This window comes from Zonotrichia leucophrys, chromosome 10 (assembly GCF_028769735.1).
Source record: "Zonotrichia leucophrys gambelii isolate GWCS_2022_RI chromosome 10, RI_Zleu_2.0, whole genome shotgun sequence".
Lineage (NCBI taxonomy): Eukaryota > Metazoa > Chordata > Aves > Passeriformes > Passerellidae > Zonotrichia > Zonotrichia leucophrys.
Genome location: NC_088180.1, coordinates 9,195,650 through 9,215,031, shown reverse-complemented (window position 1 = coordinate 9,215,031; position 19,382 = coordinate 9,195,650). Strand labels below are relative to the sequence as shown.

At 38.5% G+C, this 19,382-nt stretch overlaps 1 long non-coding RNA gene across 1 annotated transcript in view; it reads right to left on the bottom strand.

Moving 5' to 3' along the window:
* Window positions 1–19,382, bottom strand: part of LOC135452037 (uncharacterized) — a 106,800-nt gene that overhangs the window by 9,894 nt on the left and 77,524 nt on the right. Inside the window, exons 3-4 of the long non-coding RNA XR_010441526.1 lie at window positions 9,308–9,455; window positions 9,018–9,175 (exon numbers count right to left, since the gene is read on the bottom strand). This is a non-coding gene — a long non-coding RNA (uncharacterized LOC135452037). The remainder of the gene's footprint in view (window positions 1–9,017; window positions 9,176–9,307; window positions 9,456–19,382) is intronic.

Below are 19,382 nucleotides of genomic sequence, written 5' to 3'. Positions count from 1 at the left end.
TATTTGAATGTAATTAAGCATAGGAAATAATAATCCATGCTTTCTTTGTTAATAGTTGCAGCATAATTTAGAAAGTCCCTTTTCCTGGCTGAAGCAAACCTTCCTGCAGGAGATGTACAGCCCAGCAACAGGGGACAGGATGAATGTGAAGGGCTTGCAGCTCACCATGCCATGGGAAACTCTGCCATCTGGAGCACATGGCCATGGCACAGGTCCTTCCCAGCAGGTACCACAGACAGAAGGATGAGGTTTCCCTGTCTCTGGCCACAGCTGACTCCAGGCTCCTCAGTGAATTGAGCAGCCCTTGCTGGCGGCTGTGCCATCGTGCAAGGAACAGACTGACTCAGGCTGGCAACGCTGGGTGACTCCCTGGGCCTGACAAGTGCTTTGTCTTAGCCAAATGTGCTTTGTTCAGTCTTTCAAAAGCCCTATAAACTTTCACTGATTAGAGGTGGCTGAACTGAAAACAGAGCTCTGTCCTGGTTTTGATCAGCAAATAGAAGCTCAAGTGCCTCTCTGGCTTAAAGGTACGCCCATAAATCCAGCCTGGGAAATTTGCAGGACACACTTCTGTCAGGAGGCATGAAGTGCATGCTGCTTTATTTTAGGACACAATGGGATGAGTCATTTTTTGTAAGTGTTCTGGCACTTTATCTTTGCGATCTGGCTTGAACCATTCTCTGGAAAGTAAAAATAGTAACAAGACTTACTGTTTTAGCTTATTTTTTACAAGCTATTCTTTCATTTTAACATGATTAAGGCTTAGTGCTTTTTTAAGAAGCTATTCTTACATTTTACTATAATTAAGCTGTTAATATTTTTAAGTTTTTACCATTAAAACCATGCAGGGACACACAAATGTCAATATAAGAGCAAATTAAATCTGAGAACCTTTTTCCTCTGTTTGAAGCTGAGTTTCAGATTGAGGAGACTGTTCTAGCTAACAATCTGTTAACTGAGTCGTGGATCACTTTCAGCAATCTTTCATAGTCTGAGATGCTCATGAAAAGGAGCAAGAAGTTAGAAGGGCTTGTTCTCATGATGGGAGATAGGAGGAGAGCTGAGGAGCATAGCATGTGCTCATGCTTCTCTCTGCTGCTGCAGTCCAGGACGTTTTGTGAGAGAGCAAACATTTCAAAGATCCCTACTCCATGGATCAGCAGTCAGAACCAGTAATTCCCCTGCAAGTGCAGTACATTTTGAGTGTGATCATTGTTATATTTGTTGATTCAGTGGTGCACATATTTTGAAAAATATTTCTTTAAACACTGCAGTATGTATATGTTGGAATGTGAAAGACTGAATATCTCTTGGTAAAATGACAGGTTGACAAAACACTTGTATTGACCAGCAAAGGACCTGTTGGGAGGTAGGCAGATCAGGAAACACCCTACAGCTGAGAATTTCAGTGCTGAAGCCCCTTCAGGAATAGGCATTTTTGGCATTCAATTTGGACAATGCTTTGCATTTAAACTGAAGAAGCTGAGTTGTCACAGTATGAAATGCTTTGCTATAATAATGAAATTTCATACCAATTCTGTTTTCATTACAAAACATTTGTAAAGTGGAATCAGAAAGGTCACTTAATTTTGAACTGTGAAAAGCTCTAAAAATCTCTGGGGTAAAAAATTCTCTCAATCTGAGTAGAATTATACCTGTCTGGAATTTGGTCTCTGAATCCTTTTCATGTCTTACTAAATCAAGCAAGTGTGAACATGCACTCCCAGCAGGGATCAATCAGCTGTGTCAAAAGCAAGAACAAGAACAGAATTACCTCATTTTTGTCATTAGACATGAGCGAAAATGTTAAGGATTTTTTAAAAGGTTACTTTTTTTTTAGGAGTTGCTCAGTGTTCTCATTTTCTGATTTGTCTGCAGACAGCAAAAGATGAAATATGAAAGACGCACAAGTGTGTCTCATATTTTCTGAATGACTGAAATGACAAAGTCTCAGAAATCCTTTGTTTTTGTGAGATTTTCATCATCAAGAAGTCTGGATGGATCAGATAAGCTTCTTGACTTTGGGTACTTAGGCAGACTGATGAAACAGGATTGCAGGTAGCCCTGCTTTCAGATTACAGGCATTTCAGTATTTCTCTGCCTGCTCATGCATTGATTTTTGCACTTTGTGAGTATATAAAATGTGAGCTTTTAGTACAGGCTTGTACTAAATTGCCACAGTTTCATACCAGAATAACAAAAGTGAAAGATTTGGCAGTAAGCCTCACAGAAAACTGTTCCCACAGCTCAAGCAATATCATGAGTTGTGAGGACTATTTTAAAGTCATTAATGCAGAATTCAGTGTGCTGTCTAATACACTGTGGTCTGCATGTGATGGGATGATGAGATGTCTCACTCAAAGGATGTACAGTGTAATATAAAGATATATTGTTTAAATTTTTTCAAGACCATCGCTAAGGGAGCTATGAATATTTGTAGTTGTGTCTTTTCAAGTTTCATTGTTTTTTAAAATATACTTTTACTAAGAATCTGGGGCAGTTTGTAATAACAACTATCTGTAAAACAAAGGACTGAGTGTGCTTTGCACACATCTTCCCTAAAAGCAGTTAGACTAATTGTGCAATGATAAACCAGCAGGAGAAAAAACCTGGGAATTGCCAGCTCAGAGGAGTGACCTGTAGTCCGCAGCCTCCACAGAGGAGCAGGCTCATAAAGACCTGAACAACTCTCACTCTGTTTCCAATATTTCCTTTTTCCTGAATTAGTAAAGATGGATATCCTTTGGAGAAATTGCATGTTCTAGACAGTAAGTGGGATGACTAAGCCTTTGCTTAAACTGACATAGTGAAATATAGAACCAATGAGACCATTAATACCATCACCAACCTTTCCATAATCTTAACAAAATTCTATCACATGTAAGAACAGAATATGGGCCCGCTTTATCATCTGTCATAGAAAACCTGTCCTGGAAAGCAAATCTCTGCAATATTTCTACTGTTCAGCTCCCCATGGCTCTGTTCCCCTTTCCAGACCATCTCCAGGGAACAGTGGAAGGCTATCACAGCTGCAGAGACAGAAGCCCACCTCCATGTCATGGCCTCTGTCTAACACAAGTGCACAAAATTAGTGGGGAAAACAGATGCTTTAACATCTTCAAATGTCTCCTGAATGCTTTTACTACCTCAGGATGCCACAGTGTTCACGTTGCTTGTTCAGCATTCAGGCAGTACTGAAATGGGAGGACACATTTTGCTCAAGACTTCAAAACACAGCCAAGTATTAGCTGTGCTATTTTTGGCAAACAAACATGTACAGACATCTTCTTTGATTGCTACTTTCTCAAAATCACTATAATTTTCAGCAGTTGCCAAGAAATTAATCCTGCTAGCAAGTCCCAACCCTCATTTCCATAGATAATTAGTGGATGGGGGCAGCTAGTCCCTACTATCAGAGCTGGAGAAATCCATTGTTCTCAATCTGCAGTTTACACCACCAAATGTTCCATGCTAAATTTATCACTGCTGATTACTTGCACGAATGCTCGGGGTGGCATTTGGGGATTTTTCTGGACTTTTGCTGGTGTGTTACTTGACAGCCTTACTACAATAAAACACAGCTATGATTATACCACAAGTAAACAACTCTCCTTCAAAAATGAAAAGAAAATAGGGAGACAAGGTACAGAAGAAATGCAGAACATCTTGCAAGCCTGTTCCCAGCCTCCAGAGGATGTCAGGGGCAGATCCAGCTTCTTTGCCCTATTGTTGTTTCTACCCAGAGTAAATGCCTCTACTCCCATACAACAGTTTTTCATCCATTTTTTTCCCTTCTAGATAAGATTCTTTCTTATGCTGGTATCTAGTTCTTATCCTTCCACTACCTTCAAAATGGGGAGTCATGAAAAGGAGGGACACAGTTGCAAAGGTTTCCACTAAATTCTGATGTCCAAACCCTGCTTACTGAATTTCAGTAAAAATAAGTGCCTAAATGTCCCAGTCTACCTTAATCCTCATTTTCAGTTTTTCTTTTGATATTTAGTGGGTTTTTTCTCCATATGTTGTGCATCTTAGCAATGTGTCATCATTAAGAGAGAGAAATAAGGCAAATCAGTGGTCTCACAAGAGAATCCCAAAATCAAACTACTGTTAATGTTCCCCTACTAAGGGTTTTAGCAAAAAACCCTCAACTTTTAAAAGCACTCCCTAGCTATCATCACCCATCCTGTTGTTCCAACAATATGTCACAGGAGAAAAAGCCATAAACTACCCACAACTAGTTCTTGTTGCATTAATTTTTAAACTCAAAAAAACAACTTTAAGGACACTTTCAGTTCTGCCAATCAATATTGTAGCGTGAGAATCAGTTTAATATTTTGATAGATGATGACTCATTCTCACATCTGAAAAATAAATGACATTAACTCTGAGATTAAGTCATTGACAAGACAGAGGTAATCATATACATGTAGCATTATGCTGGTTTTATTACCCTGAATCTTTTAAGCCTGCACATATTCAACAAAGAAGTAATGTAAAATGGAAAATCCAATTAGCCCACGCATATGCTTCTTGAATACCACTACCACTACCAGTTCTGCATGTAGATGAACTGAACAATGCATTCATGGCTTATGAAAGAACTGTTATATACAGCCTTGCATTTATATTTTGCAAAAAGATGAATTTACTTCATTTACAGATGATGAAAACATTAGGTATTACATGGGTTAAAAAAGTATCTTTTATGTAAAACTTCAGCAAATCCTTCTCATATACAAGTATGTTTTAACATTGATCAAGTTTAGGAATGCTAAATCAAGAATGAGAGTACTAGTTTTGAAGCAAGCAGAATTAGAAAATAAATCCTAGAAAAAAAACTGCATAATGAAAATCAAAATATATCTGTTTAATCTATATACATTGACAGTTTATGTATTTAGATTTAAACTTTGTGAGGCATATGGAAGACATTTCTTAATTCAAGAGTACACTAATATCTCTGTGAAATATCTAGCAGTATAAATGCATCTTAAAGACTTTTTTTTTCAATCTGTAATGAGCAAATGGCAAAATTAGGTTTCATAGAACAAATCTGGTCTGTAGGCTCACAGGATCTCAGTGCAAGGATGTGTTTATTGAATTTCGTGAGAAGCCTCAGGTTCAACCCTCATGGCTGTCAGACAGAACAGTCTAAGCCCCTTCAGCTTTTGTTTTGCCAATGCAAAGAAGCTTTCAGCTTTTTTTCATACGTCATGCTTCCAAATCCCTGCAGCCATTCTTTATTCCAGATATCATTTTCCTGAGAATGTTAGCAGAGAACTGTACACAGTATTTAAGGTCCAATAGCATCAACACTTCCTCACATGCATGAGGAAGTGAAAATACTTTGAACAATACTACTAAAAATAAAAGCTAAAAATTGCCAAAATGATAATTCCAAGTCCCACAGCTTGTCAATGGTGCAGACTCCATCCTCCTCACAATGAAAACACACAAAAAACTTCTCTGAGCAGATTAAGTCCAGATGTTCAAAAACATAACCACCAACAGCTGAGCCAGCCAGCACTGGACAAAATCAGATCATTAGAGGTCAGTGAGCAGAGATTGCTCCTTCCTCTCTGAAGGTAAGTCCTAAGGAAATGCCCACTTTTCTTGCTAACTCCCCATGCATTAACATCCCCTGAAAAGGAATGGGAAATATTCCCTAGATTCCTTTTCCACACATATGAAATATGTACCTGTACAATCTCATATCAACATGCAAAAATATGCAAGATTTGTCACTGGACATTGACAGAACAGAAGAAAATAAGTACAAGAATTGACCCATTTCTATTTGGTTGACTGGCTACTGTCAGTACAAATGTGTACTACCTATAACTTAAAGAATAACTTATTACACTGTTCCCTTTTAAAAGCAGGCATATAGAATGCATCATGATTTTATCACTGATACAGTAAAGATTATGCTTTTGAAAAATCCCAAAGTTTCCATTATGGATTTTTATAAGTTTCTTTATTTGATTTTAAAACTTTTTAAATGCTTTAAGTATTTAATGCAGCATAACTAGGATTAGAAACTAAATTCAGAATATAGAATCTCATTCTTTATAAATCCCTCTTTGTTTCTTTATATGAGTTAAAATGACAGTCATAGATACGCCCAAATTTCTCCTGCTTTGCAATTTCAACCTCCATTTAGGATCCAGTATAACAAAGCACATGGACTCTGACTCTGCTCCCACAGTTCCTAATGTCTGTTTAAATGTAATCCAAAGTTTGAGTGGCCTACAGGTACTAAACAACCTGGCTCATAATATCCTCACACAGCTGATGAGGAATTCCTGATAGTGCAGGAAAACACAGCTCAGCACAGAGGTGTATTTAACTAAGAAGTGTCCATGGGAAAGCTGATGGCTGAGTTTAAAGGGCACTGCCACAGATCTCAGCAAGTGGCATTAGACGCAGGGCAGAGGAATAGTTCTCCTCTCATTACCTTCATAAAAGATAACCAGACCTGGGCTTCTCCAGAGCTGTCTCATCTTTCAGCTCATTTTTTTCTTTGACTCTTGTGGCATTTGCACAGACACTCCAGAGAACATGTTCAGCAAGTTCTCAGGAAACAAAGTCAGTTTGCTGTGAATGTTCACAATCATAAGTCCAACATACCCAGAAACCTTATGTTGCACCCAGTGTGCACACATCATATGGCCTGAAAATTTTAGAGAAAACCAGTGGATTCACTGTAAAAAGTCAATTTGGCTGCATATCATCTACTGAACGTTCTTGAATGTATTAGTTTAATAGGTAATGTAGTATTTATAGTCACCACATTTCAGATAATTAGGAAAATTGACATTGCTACTTTCCAATGTGCTTTTAATTTAGTCTCAAAACAAGAGAAAACCAGCCAGGAGCCAAAAGAGATGTCTAAATCTACAGCCCTGGCTGAGCTTGGCTTCAGCAGAGCATTATTTTTGCAGGAACTAAGATGGGGAATGAAAGAGCACCACAGGACAGAGACACTTTCATTCAGATTCATTCTTGCTGAAATGAAAGTGAAGTGCAATTAAAGCTTGGAGATTTTCCAAGGAGCTCTAAATAACAATACATCTTCCTTTTATTCACATGTTTAAATAGCTTTCAAAGAAAACTTGATGAACATTTTAATTTTTTTTTGCTTTAAAGCCCAAGAGAAATGGCCATATTCCTCTCTAACTTGAATCCTAAAACCCTATGAAAATACATATTCTTCATTTAGTCAAGATTTTGTTTATTCTAAATTAGAATGATCTAACTTTAGGCATTAAGTTTTAAATAAGTGCTTTCACCTTATTCTTCCTCTGTAGTCAGTGAACAAGGGGACTTACACACAGCCTGAGACCACCCTACTTTTTGGAAAGGTCTGGTTCCCACCATGAAATGCACAGGAACAAGTCCCAATCCACAGTTAAATCTGATTTTAGTACTAAACTGATGTCCTTTCACACCTCTCCTGTTCATCTGACTGCTCCAGTACTTGCCTGAATCCATTGTGGGATAGTTCAGGTATCTAAACCTGTAGAAAATTTATCTTCCCCTCCAAAAACAAACTGCTTCCTGCCTTTAGCTCCCTGAACCAGCCCTCAGCACCTCAGGAATGAGCGTGACAAGCTCAGCCCAAAGCTAACAGTAAGCCCAGGAGCACAGATGGAGGCAGAGGAGAGGAAGAAGGGACTCACAGCCCCATTTAGCAGCTCAGCTATGATATGAACTGGCATATCCTTAAGGGGTTTAATCCAGTGACTCGAAATGACCACTAAATGATAGACCCTATTTATAGTGTGTGTTGTTTCCATCTGGGTGTGTTTATGTCTATCTCTTTGGTATCTATAAAGACAGATACTTATCTTTATGTGAATATGTTTTTAACCAGGCTTTTCAAGTTTATGGTCTGTATAACAGAAACCCTTTCTTTCAGTTTTTATGTCCTCCAAGAACCAGTGGCTCATCTTTCACCTTAAAGGGATGCTTTCACCTTTTCTGCCGCTCAAATTAATTGATCACCTGCTCTCAAATGATTCTTTAATAATTTCCATGAGACATTTGTTAATAGATACACTGTGGGATCTAGCACACACAGCTGGCTGAAATAGCCTTGTGGCATTTACAGTTAAAATGAATGAATGAAAGATAATATTAATAAAACTTTGCACTTTTCCAAGTCCATCCTTCAAGAATCTCAAGGCACATAGAAAATGCTAAATGATTAAGACTCCTGAGATCATTAAAGATGCAAATAAACATGCTTGTCTGCTAAGACAATGTCTGCTAATTAATTTATTTATTGTGTTTGGGGAGAACTTGTATAACTGATTTATAACCCTCCAAAAATAAAGGTTTGTAATTGACATCTTCTTATTTACAGTGCAGCCAGCAATTAATTTTGTAATTTATTTATGGAAAACATTAAAAAGCAATAATCTTTGCCTCTTATGTATTTTGTTATAGGACAAAAAAAGCTGAATTTAAACAACAGCAAAAAAATTTAATACCTTCAAATACTAACTAATTGTTCCTCAATTAGTTTATGATGTATGAATCCTAATGCATGCTGTAGAACTAAATTCAGGTCAAAGAACTTTGTAATTAATGATTTGATAATTATCTGAAAGATATTACACACAGTAAATTTTAATCTCTGAAAGGCCCAATTTTCCTTCCAGAATTAAATGTTTTAACATTCCCCTAATAGTCTCTTTATACTTCATGACAATCTGAAACAGAAATTTAAAGTTATGTGAATATTTCCAGGCTGCAGCTCTCTGGATAAAACTCCATGAGTGGCATAGAGTGTTATCTGCATTCTCAATCTGTTTTCTGTTCACCCAATTCACTTCTCAAAACAAACCTATGTTAATCTTCATGAAAACATATTTTTTTCAGGTGTAAGATTCACTTCCTTAAATACTTTAAACAGATTTAGTTATTCTGATTCTCACTGGAAAAAACAAAACAGTGCCACAGTTGCAGCAGGGAAGATCAACATGGTTTAAAGGAGAGAGAACACGAACCTGTTTTCGATTGAGTCCTGTGTTTTGTTTAGCTTGTACTCTTTGCTGGGGCCCATTTGGCTTTGAAAGAGCTCTGCTTCTGATCTCTGTGCCATTCCCACTGTACGCCCTAATCCTGCATCAACTCCTACAAGGACCTTTTATCTTACTAACAGAACCTGGGATGAAAGGAGACACAGATATGTAAAGTACCAAAGGCAACTTCCATGTGCTCACACTCTGCTAAATGCAGCTCAGCGACACAGCTCTTCAGCATAAAGATATGCCAAAATAAATCAAACAGGACTCACCTTGAAAGCTGCTAAAAGAAGGGGCAGGCAGCCCTTTGGGACCACAGGGCTCTTCAAACTCTCTTTGTACTGCTCTGTTTTTTCTTTTCTCAAGACAATGTCCCTGCTCTGAGTTCACTGCAACAGAGGCTCTTCATCTGCCCTTCATCTAAAAGAAAAAAAAATAAAATAAAATAAAACCCAAAAACAAAAGACAGAAATCTACCCCAGTTTTCCCATTCAGATTCGTGGGTGAAAAATGAGCACCACACATATACTTTGAAGTTCCTGCTCTGATACTCGTTCTGACTAATAATAGGACTTAAAGCAAGTATTCCTCTGCTAGAAAGAAATCCAACACAGTCACAGCTCCCACCCTACAGCTCTGGTCCACTTTCTGGTAGAAGGGCTACAAATGGACTAACACAAGGTAACTGAAGTTTGGGTTACGTCCTCATACAGGAGTGTGTGCTGCCTGACGACTTGAAGCAGAAGGTGAAATATTTCTGGCTGCAAGCCCCCATGCAAGGAAAGCAGGGTCTGCCCCATGCAGTGTGTGCTGCAGACACCCCACCTGCAGGCAATGCAGGGCACTCCCTTCTGGGGCTTGCAGTGTGAGACCTTTGCACTGTTTTTGCTTGGGCTTCTGAGAGCCCCACAGCTCCACATGTAGTTTTGGCAACCTGCTCTCTCTAGTGATGTGATAACATGGGAGGCTCTCAGCCAGATTTTAAGGCACCCTGCAAATCAGGAAATTTTTAAATAAAACATTTATAAGCAATTTTATTCTTTTAAAATACAATATCCAGATTGTCAAGTTTCCAGATCTGTTCTGAAAACTGTTATCAGCGTGTCAGTAAAAGATATTAGTCTAATGACATACTAATGTGGCCTCAGTGGGAGATACCCAATTACAAAGTTTCATACAGCTTGCTTCATCTCTTGCTGTGTATGGCTAATGAAAAAAGACAGGAAATTTTGGAAAAAGGGAAGAGAAGATGATAAGTTTTTGAATCTGGCCCTCAGCAATTGTGGTCATCTGTGAAATTACTTTTTCTGTAAGCAGAAAATTCTCCCTTTGGATATTTAACGGAAGAGCAATGGAAAATGGAAAATGCTTCCATAGTGAATCAGGATAGTGGCATTTAAAATGAAATTAATAAAGGATCAATGATATATAAAGGCCTAGCTTCATTCCAGAAAGCATGAATACTTTATTGACTGCTAGATTTTTAAAAGAATCCTCGTTGTACTTTGCACATCATTCACAAAACCTTTTGCTCTGTAATTTGGATGACTGCTATACAGAAATTGGAGAATAAATCTAAATGGTTTAAGGGTGTATAATACATGCAGATACCTTCTCCTCCAAGTTACATGCTCAAAACTACTCAGGTTAGCTGTCAATCCACTGTCAACCCACCTCAGGTCTCAGCAGATAAAAGTCTGCAGCAGAACAAAACAAACAGGGTTTGGTGAGAACCCTCTTCAGCCTCCTATTTGCCCTACTAAAAGAAAGCTGAGAGCAGCAAATAGCTGGCACTGCCACTGAGACAGGCAACAGAAGTTTTTTCCTGATTCAGGGAGTGGAAAAAAAAATCATTCTCCAATTTTTATTTTTTTTTAATATTAAGCATTCCAGCAAACTCTGGAGCTATGCAGAAAATCTACCCATCCTGTCACTTGCAAGTACTTTCATAGTGTGCAATTAGTACTCAATTTTTTCAGACATTGGTGGAAGAGGGATTTGATTGCACGTTAGTAACCTCATCATCTGAGGGTCAGTGCTGGACTACTTTGCTAGTGGGATATTTACTAACAGAGGGAAAAGCATCAACCTCTAAAAAGAAATCAGCTGGTGAGGAGCCATGCATGAATTAACAGAACATATATTGATTTGCATCCCATTCCAGGAGCAGGACTAAAAGCAGAATGCACAGCAGTCATGTGGCTTGCTGGTCTAAGGCTGCCCTCTTGCCATAAACACTTTCACCATTTTCAATTCTTGTTGGCTACAGTGGAGCCAGTGGAGGTTGGAACTGAAGCAGCATTTTGTTGGCATGTGGGCAGTAATCCAGCAAAACAAGAGCTTTTTCCATTGCCATATGTGTCTATTTTCCCTCCCAAACAGACCAGCCATCCCATTAGTCAAACGGTGTAAACAATTTCCTTGACAACAAAAAATGTATCACACATCAATCAAAAAGAAAGTCTAATGTGCCAACTACTACCTCAGTTGAATGTGCCTTTTGCTTAACTTTATTTCAGCTGGTCTAACTCTGGCAAAATTATGTAAATATCCACACAACCTAACTGATGGAGACACCTATGCTACTGCTGTTACAGGTCCAGCAAATTTCACCTGGGCAAGAATAATTCCACAAAATAGGAGGGATGCTCACCTGGCCATGCAGAGCTGCTCTGCAGTCAGACACCTCATCATGGCACAGCTGTTCTACAGAAGCCATTTTTAAAAGTCTACAAATTAAACTTGAAGAAAGCTTACAGTGTAATTACTGAAGAGAACAAGGACATAAAGGGAGGGAGGAAGGAATCTTTCTAAATGCCTGTAAACTCCTTAGGGGGCTAATCTTCAGAGAAGGGAGGCATCAGAAATCAAATTTGATGAATAATTTTCTCAGTCCACACAGCACTGAAATATCATCTGACACAGATATCCATTTTATATCCAGCCCCCACTTCTGTTTAATGGTTAGATAATCATGGATCATAAGTTTAGTTTTAATAACAGCCACAGCAGACACTTTATTAGCAGATTTTGAAGGCTACAGGGTTGTCATTTGTCATTATAGCAATTTTCTGGTTTAAATACTGCATCAATTTGTTTCTTCTTTTTTTTTTTTCCCTGAATTAATGAAGGTAGGTCTCTCTCTCTTCATTCTGATTCTGTAGTACTATGAGTAACTACATTGCCTATTTGAGAGTTTTCTGGCCTGAGAAGATATAACACATACAGATGCTAACTCACAGGGCTTCTAAGAAAGACCAGGAGCAGCTTCCTCTTCAGAGCAACTGAAGAATTGCTCAGATTTATTCAATTTTCTGTAAATCAAAGTGAATCCTCTAGCAAATGTCCTGATTGATAGGAGGAGTGTGTGTTGGAGAAAATCACCTACCCAGAAACTGCCCAGTGTTTAGTACATGCATTGCAGCCTAGCTTTGGGAATAAAGAGGAGACATTGCCCTAAAACCACACTGCCACATGAACACCTCCTTCAGTGAGCATCAGGGGCAAGATATGCCTGCACTTGGCCTTTCTTGCATCCCCCATGGTCTTGCTGTCCTGGTGGAGTTCCATGGGACAGAGAGCCTTCCTTGACCCCAGACACCAGAGTGTGGATGTGCTGGCCCACGCCACATATCACAGAATTTTGCTTAAACCAAAATTGTACTGTTTGACCAAAAGTCATCATGGCCAGTGAGGGCAGAGCAGTGAAGAGCTCAGTGATATTTAAGATATGAAATGAGACTTTAGATCAAGTTTCACCTGGTCTAATGGAAGGTGTCCCTGCCCATGGCAGAGAGGCTGGAACTAGATGATTTTTAAGGTCCCTTCCAACACAAACCATTCCAGGATTCTGTGATAAATCACTAAGCTGTTTTGTGGCTCTGTTTTCTGCATGGCAGTGCCTTACTGTTTGGAAAGCATTTCAAATGACTGATGTGTATGTTTATTAGCACAGTGCCAGCAGCTTTGAGGCATTATTTTAGTGGGAAAATTAGAAAGCTACTACAAACATTTAAAAAATAATCACCTCTTCTTTTTGAAATTTCTCCTCAAAATCAGCATCAGTTCTGTATGGTAGCATTATATTTCTCCATCTGAAGTTGTCTGAGAGCACAGGCAACTGGTTAAATTTAACCAGTTTTCCAGCTGTTTGTTCCCTTCAGAAGAAAAGCACTGTGGGTGGATGCTGTATCAGGAAGAGTGAAGTAGTCACAAAACCAGAAAAAATGCATGCTTTGAGTATTTGAAAAGATATAATCTTCATTTAAAATGCATTTTTGCAAACTATTCAGGACCTAAAGTTCAGAATTTGCTAGTGCTTGCATTTGTGCAAGAGAAAACTACACATTTGAACATCACCAGCTGACTTGGAAGTGTCATAAACCATTTGAACATTATGTACAGGTACCATCTTTAACGTTTTAAAATTCTAGTGCAGACCCTAGACTGGGGTCTTGTTTCTATTACAACCTTTAGCACTTTGGCCAGCAACATACATTATTCTCAACCCCCAGAAAAGACATGAATGTTTGGATTTGTTCTCTGTCTAGCCATAGAAAAGCCAATAGTACTGAGCTAATTGCTCCCACCAGTCCTCCTATTGCTTTACCCTAAGTTTACAGACTCTGAAATTCCTGTAGTACAAATGCATGAAAACGAAGCCAACTAACCAAAAAGTTATCTGTTTCACAGTTCTTGCTCGAATTAAATGGAAATTATGTTCATGCACAGATAATATGTGCTGATCTGGGCCCTGAGGCAGAGACTGAAAACAATCCTTTAACTGCATACATGTACATGTGTATATGTGTTTTACACTAATCCCTTACTTTGGGCAAAAAAGCGTAACTTGAGTGATTTGTTTGCTCAGAAAAAACATAGATTTGTTCATGCTGGCTGATTTGAATGCTCCTATTTTGGGTGCCTGTAGCATCCTCACTAGTAGGGACAAGCACAGCCACAGGATGGATTCTCTTCAGCATCCAAAGTTACAGAAAGGCAAGGGAGAGGGGCTATAAAAGCACAGCTGGGGGCTGATCCCACCAACCCCACCAGGGCATGGAGCAAAGGGGGCACAGACCCCTTGGTGCTTGGTCAGGGAGCAGAGTCTGACAGCTCAGCCACTGCCTGCCTGGGCCACTTGAGAGCTGCAGCTCTGCTGCAGTTTTCTACTTGAGGTTGAAAGGTAGCTACTTTTGAAAAAAAAAAGAACAAACAAAAAAAAGATAAATTATTTTTTGATAGAAAGAAACTTTAATTATGAAAGCTTGCAAACTCTCACCAGATTAGGTACCCAGATGAGGTGACTTCTAATACCCTTACCGAGGCATTTTAGAACAAAACAGGATAACAAATTTGTCTTGTAAAGTTTCTGTCTTCAGAAGCCTTCCAAAAGGAGGCTTCACTTTTAGATTATCCCTGCTGAAAGAAGGTGTCTGTAATTGCTTCTTCATATTTTATATCTGCACATTGGAAGCACCAGGTGCTTTTTCCAAACCAATTTTTCAGGATTAAAATGACAGTTGCTGCAAATTTATTCAATAAACAAACTACCTCCTTTTCTTTTCTTTCTTTTTTTTTTGAGCAGTTAGAATAAAATCCTCAGTATACTTGCTTAAATGTAGCTCATTTCTAACACACAAAGGAGTCAGGAGCAACAGCAAGTACATTAATCATTTGATTTCTTGGAAGATCTGCACTTCCTTTGGCATTCTCAGAGTGCACTGTGCTTTTCTGTGTCTCTCAAGTGGGTAGTGCAGAGATGGAGAAGCACAGTTTTAATTTCTATAAAGCACAACCTTTATAATGATTCCCACTCCCACAGAGCACTTCCTGCAAGAATAATTCAGAATGGCTTTGGGGTCTTTCCCCTTCTCACTGGATGAATTTTTCAGCCCTGTAGTTATGCTGACGACCAAACGGCAGCTGACACATACAAAGCCATGATAAAGGTATGTACAAATTAATGAGTTTGATAGCAAATCTCCAATCTATAAACAGGAGAACACCCTGTCCTGCTGTGCTGAGGGACATGTGTCTGGTTTCTCTACCTATTTATCAACATCCTGTCTCTCAGAACTGTTCAGCAATTGGGGATGTAGCTCTTGGCACCTGCCTACATCATAGCTGTGATGGCTACAGCATGAAAGGACGGAGACATTATCATGGAATGCACTGAACACAATTTGAAATTAAATACAAGGCTTTTTTCTAAACTAGACTGAATTAGAATGTGACTCAGGTGCACAAAGCTCAGGGACCAAAATCACTTCTGATTTAACTTCATTCAAGTTAGAAGCAAAACCAGTGATGTATTGGCCACATTCTTATATTTAGGGTCTCCTTAAGGGCAATGCAGACATTTCTTCACTGCATTACTTCATCATACTAATTTTATCTGCTTTGTTATTTTAGTTCACTTGGTACCAGTTACAAGGACAGTAACAGTGATGCCAACACTTGGCAGCCACTCAGTTCAAGCCAGCCCAGGAGTCTGAGCATCAATTTAAAACATATATTTATTATAACACAAGATGCTGATGCTTGTTTACTAACTTATTATCCCAGCAGTTAGTAAACAAGATGCCACATGAATAATTAATAGCTCCCAAAAATCTCATAATTATAATCCAGTGGTACTTCTCAGTGCACTCCTCTGACTGCTGATCTGAGCATCTGCAGGTCAAATAGTTGTCAGAAATTAGCTAATTATATCCTTTCCCATGAGGATGAAAATCTTTAAATTTAATTAAAAGACCTTAACTCCAGTCCGGTACGTTAAGGTCTATTTCCCATTGGATTTTCTTCTGTGTGACTTATAGTGATAGGCTTAACATTCACATTAGCAGTGTCTCTCATCTGTGGGTCAGCTTCTTGCCCAGCATTGGTTGAAAGATAATTTCATCAAATGAGTCTCTTTGTCATCAACTCATCTTGCTACTTCACTTTCACTGCAAAAAATAAAATAAAATACAACAAAAAAACCAAACCAAACTAAACTAAACTAAAATAAAAGCACCCATGAACCATCTGAATCTACAGCTCATTTTGTGCCAGTATGTCTCATACTCCAGGTAGCAAGCAAAAGATTCACTCACAATACTTGATGTATTAATCAATATGGTTGCAAAGGTCCTCAAAAAAATTATGAAAGGAATGAAAATGTTAAACAAGAGCACACCTAGAGTTGATTTGGCCATGTAGAGTAGGCTGAGCTAAACAGATTATGAAACCAAAATACTCCTCCTACTACTGCACAGGTTTTCAAAGGAAGGAATAAATAAATTACCTCAGCATTTCCACCACATTAGAGAGCCCTATAAATCTATATATTTTTGCTTTGGTGCAAGCATGCATTAATTATTAAAAGTATGTTTAGCACTATTGATTCTTTGCCAAGAAGACAGATTTATTACAAAAACCTAAATATTAGCAGAAAATAAGAATTTAAGATGGCTCTGTTATAACCACATTTACTATAATGCCTGGATTAGAAAATTTAAAAAGGAACAGTTTTCTGCAGTTCACTGTAATCACTCTAAATTGGGTATGATATTGTTATAGAGCAGAGTTTCATCCAGGATTCTTAAATATCAAATTTCTCTTTTTTAGGGCTGTTAGACTGCCATAATTTCCTTTACATTGTTCAGAACTGACACCTAGCATTATATAATTGATAACAATAACACAAATGCAATTTAGCCTTCAGAGCTCTACTAACTCAGATTAAAGCAGATACTTCTGATGCAGAGGTAACAGAATGTTTCTCTTCAAACCTATTTGTGGACAAGGAAACCTTCATAAGAACTCTCTTTTATAAGGAATTTTGCAATTTAAAAGCAAAAACAAACCCTAAAACTTGGTTTAAGAGAAGGAAAGAGGGAAGGGGGAGACAGAGAGAGAGAGAGAAAAAGAGAGTAAGAGAGTCCTTGAAAATGTCCATAGGAAATACTCCTTCCTAACCAGATGCACTTAAAAGGAATTAGCAGAAATATAAAACAAGTCCTCTTCCTCAATAACAAGACAGCAGATTCTACAAGGGTGATAAATTTGAGTTTAAAAAAGGGTTGAATCTTGCATGCCACTGTCTGAACCACTCACTACTCACCTGAGCCTGTGTGTAGGTTCAGATTTCTGCCAGGTGCTGAGTCACAGAAAGGGTTCAACACAGAGAATGAAACACCAGCAATGCTGGCTGCTCCAAAACAATCTGCTTTCAGGCAGGTTAGGAGGTCATTTTTCTGCTGTCTTCAGCTCTTCTTTTCACTGAAGATCAGTGAAAAACTTGTTGGATACAACAAAAGGGGACAAAGATTTCTGTCAAACAAGCACTGAAGACTGGGTCTACTGACATTCTTTCAGCTGACAGGTAGGAAGAATTCAACTATGCATAGTCCAGCAGTGCTCCTCAAACTTCTACTACTGAGCTACTTTGTAGAGAAAGCTGAGGGGTATCAATTTTTTATCACAGGGCCTTCACCTTAAAGACAAAATGACACGGCACAGTGGAAAAGTTCAGAAGCACAGTGGAAAGAATGCTGAAAGAGTAAGAGCAACCACAGTAAAAAGACTGATTTTCTCCAGGTAGAGGCAACACGGTGGGATTAATAATGGAAAGGGAGAAGGGGCTCCCCACCTTCCCTAACTCAGAGGATGGACACTTTGATCTGAGTCACTCCTGGTGTGAGGCTGAGCACCAGGGATAAAGTCAGACCATAAATCTCAATATCCCAGCCTGTTCTGATGCTGACTAATTTATTCTGGATTGAAGACAAGGGGTTATAAAAACAATGTATGGCCACTGTATTTATTAAAACTAACTTTCCCACACAGTGTTTTGGAAAAAAATTACCAATCTAGAAGTATCTTTTTTAACAGCCCATTGCTGCATTAAGGTGCCTGGCTGCATCCAACATTGATGCAGTAAAGAGTTCTTGTACTCAGGAAAGGAGTGATTTCATCAGTCCCAGCAAATCCGGATGACTCAACATCCCAGAAGGTCTTTTCTTTCTTTTAAATATCCATTTTACCCACATACAGATAAGATTGGATATTTCTGATGTAAAAGTAAGACTGACATTCAAAACTGCTTGCTTTATGTTTAAATGGATAAAATAATATCTGTTTCTTCAGCTAATGTGTGTCTGCACCAAACCAACCGGGCACAGAAATACTGATTTCCCTGCTAAGCCCCTCTGCTCTCAGGTCCTGAATAATCCCTATTTTCAAATAAATGGTGATTACTGCTGAGTCTTACTGGCATCAGTACCAGCTCTGCCTCTGATAAGAGAGAAAAGCGAATATCTCACAGTGCTCAGGGAGCTGAGCAGGATAAAGTTACAGAATTTTTGTGCATTGTTTTAGTTTCCAATAACCTTGATTTTGATTCTCCCTTCTGCTGCCCAAAAGCACACTCCTCAAGATATGGCTGCTTTCTAATAGAGAAGGCATGGATCAAAAACCCCAAGAAAAGTTTTTAAATAATCTTCAGACTGGCAGCTCCTTCCTTACAACAGGCAGGATTGTGCTGCAGCTAATATTTCTGTTGAATAATATTGAGATACTGATATATTGAGAAAACATATTGCTATTTCTTATAACTTTTATTTATAAATGGCTGTACAAAAAAACCCCAAAACAGCACAAAGTTGTACTTAACATGTGGATTGACTTTTAGTATTGTCTCCCCATAATCTCTAGCTTTTGTTTTTCTTCTAAAATGATAACAATTTCTGGTCTGTAAATTTAATTTTAATCTAGTCTTTTCAGACTGTGTCAGAGGGAGCTCCCTGTAATTACTTCCTCAATCACTCCCCATGAATTAAGCACTCCAGGCAATGCCAAAAGTCTTTTTGATCACTGGAAATACCATAAATTTTAAAACAAGATTGTATTAGGCTGCCAGATTTATAACTAATTTCCCAATAATTTCTTTTCCTACTAATTTTCAAATTGTGCTTACATGAAGAAACTCAGAAGTACTGGGGTTTTATAAGAAGCAGAAAAGTAATGCTGTACTTTAGGAATTTTATTAAAACTGCTTTTACATGAAATGATGGCAGTCTCCCAGCTATACATTTTTGCAGTGGAGAGAACAGGGTTAAGGGGCTTCAACAGATGTGACAGGAAGCAACCAAAATAGCAGGGTCCAGACAAGTCTGAAAAATGCCCAAACAAGCAAAGCCAAAACCATTTAGATCTGATCATCACTGGCTGGAAGCAACACCTAAATTCAGTGCCCTGATCTTTCTACCACCAGCAGTCCCTCAGTGCAGATGTCAGACCACATCCCATTCCAAATGATACAAACCAACCCTATGGAAATCATACTTCACATAGATGCCAAGC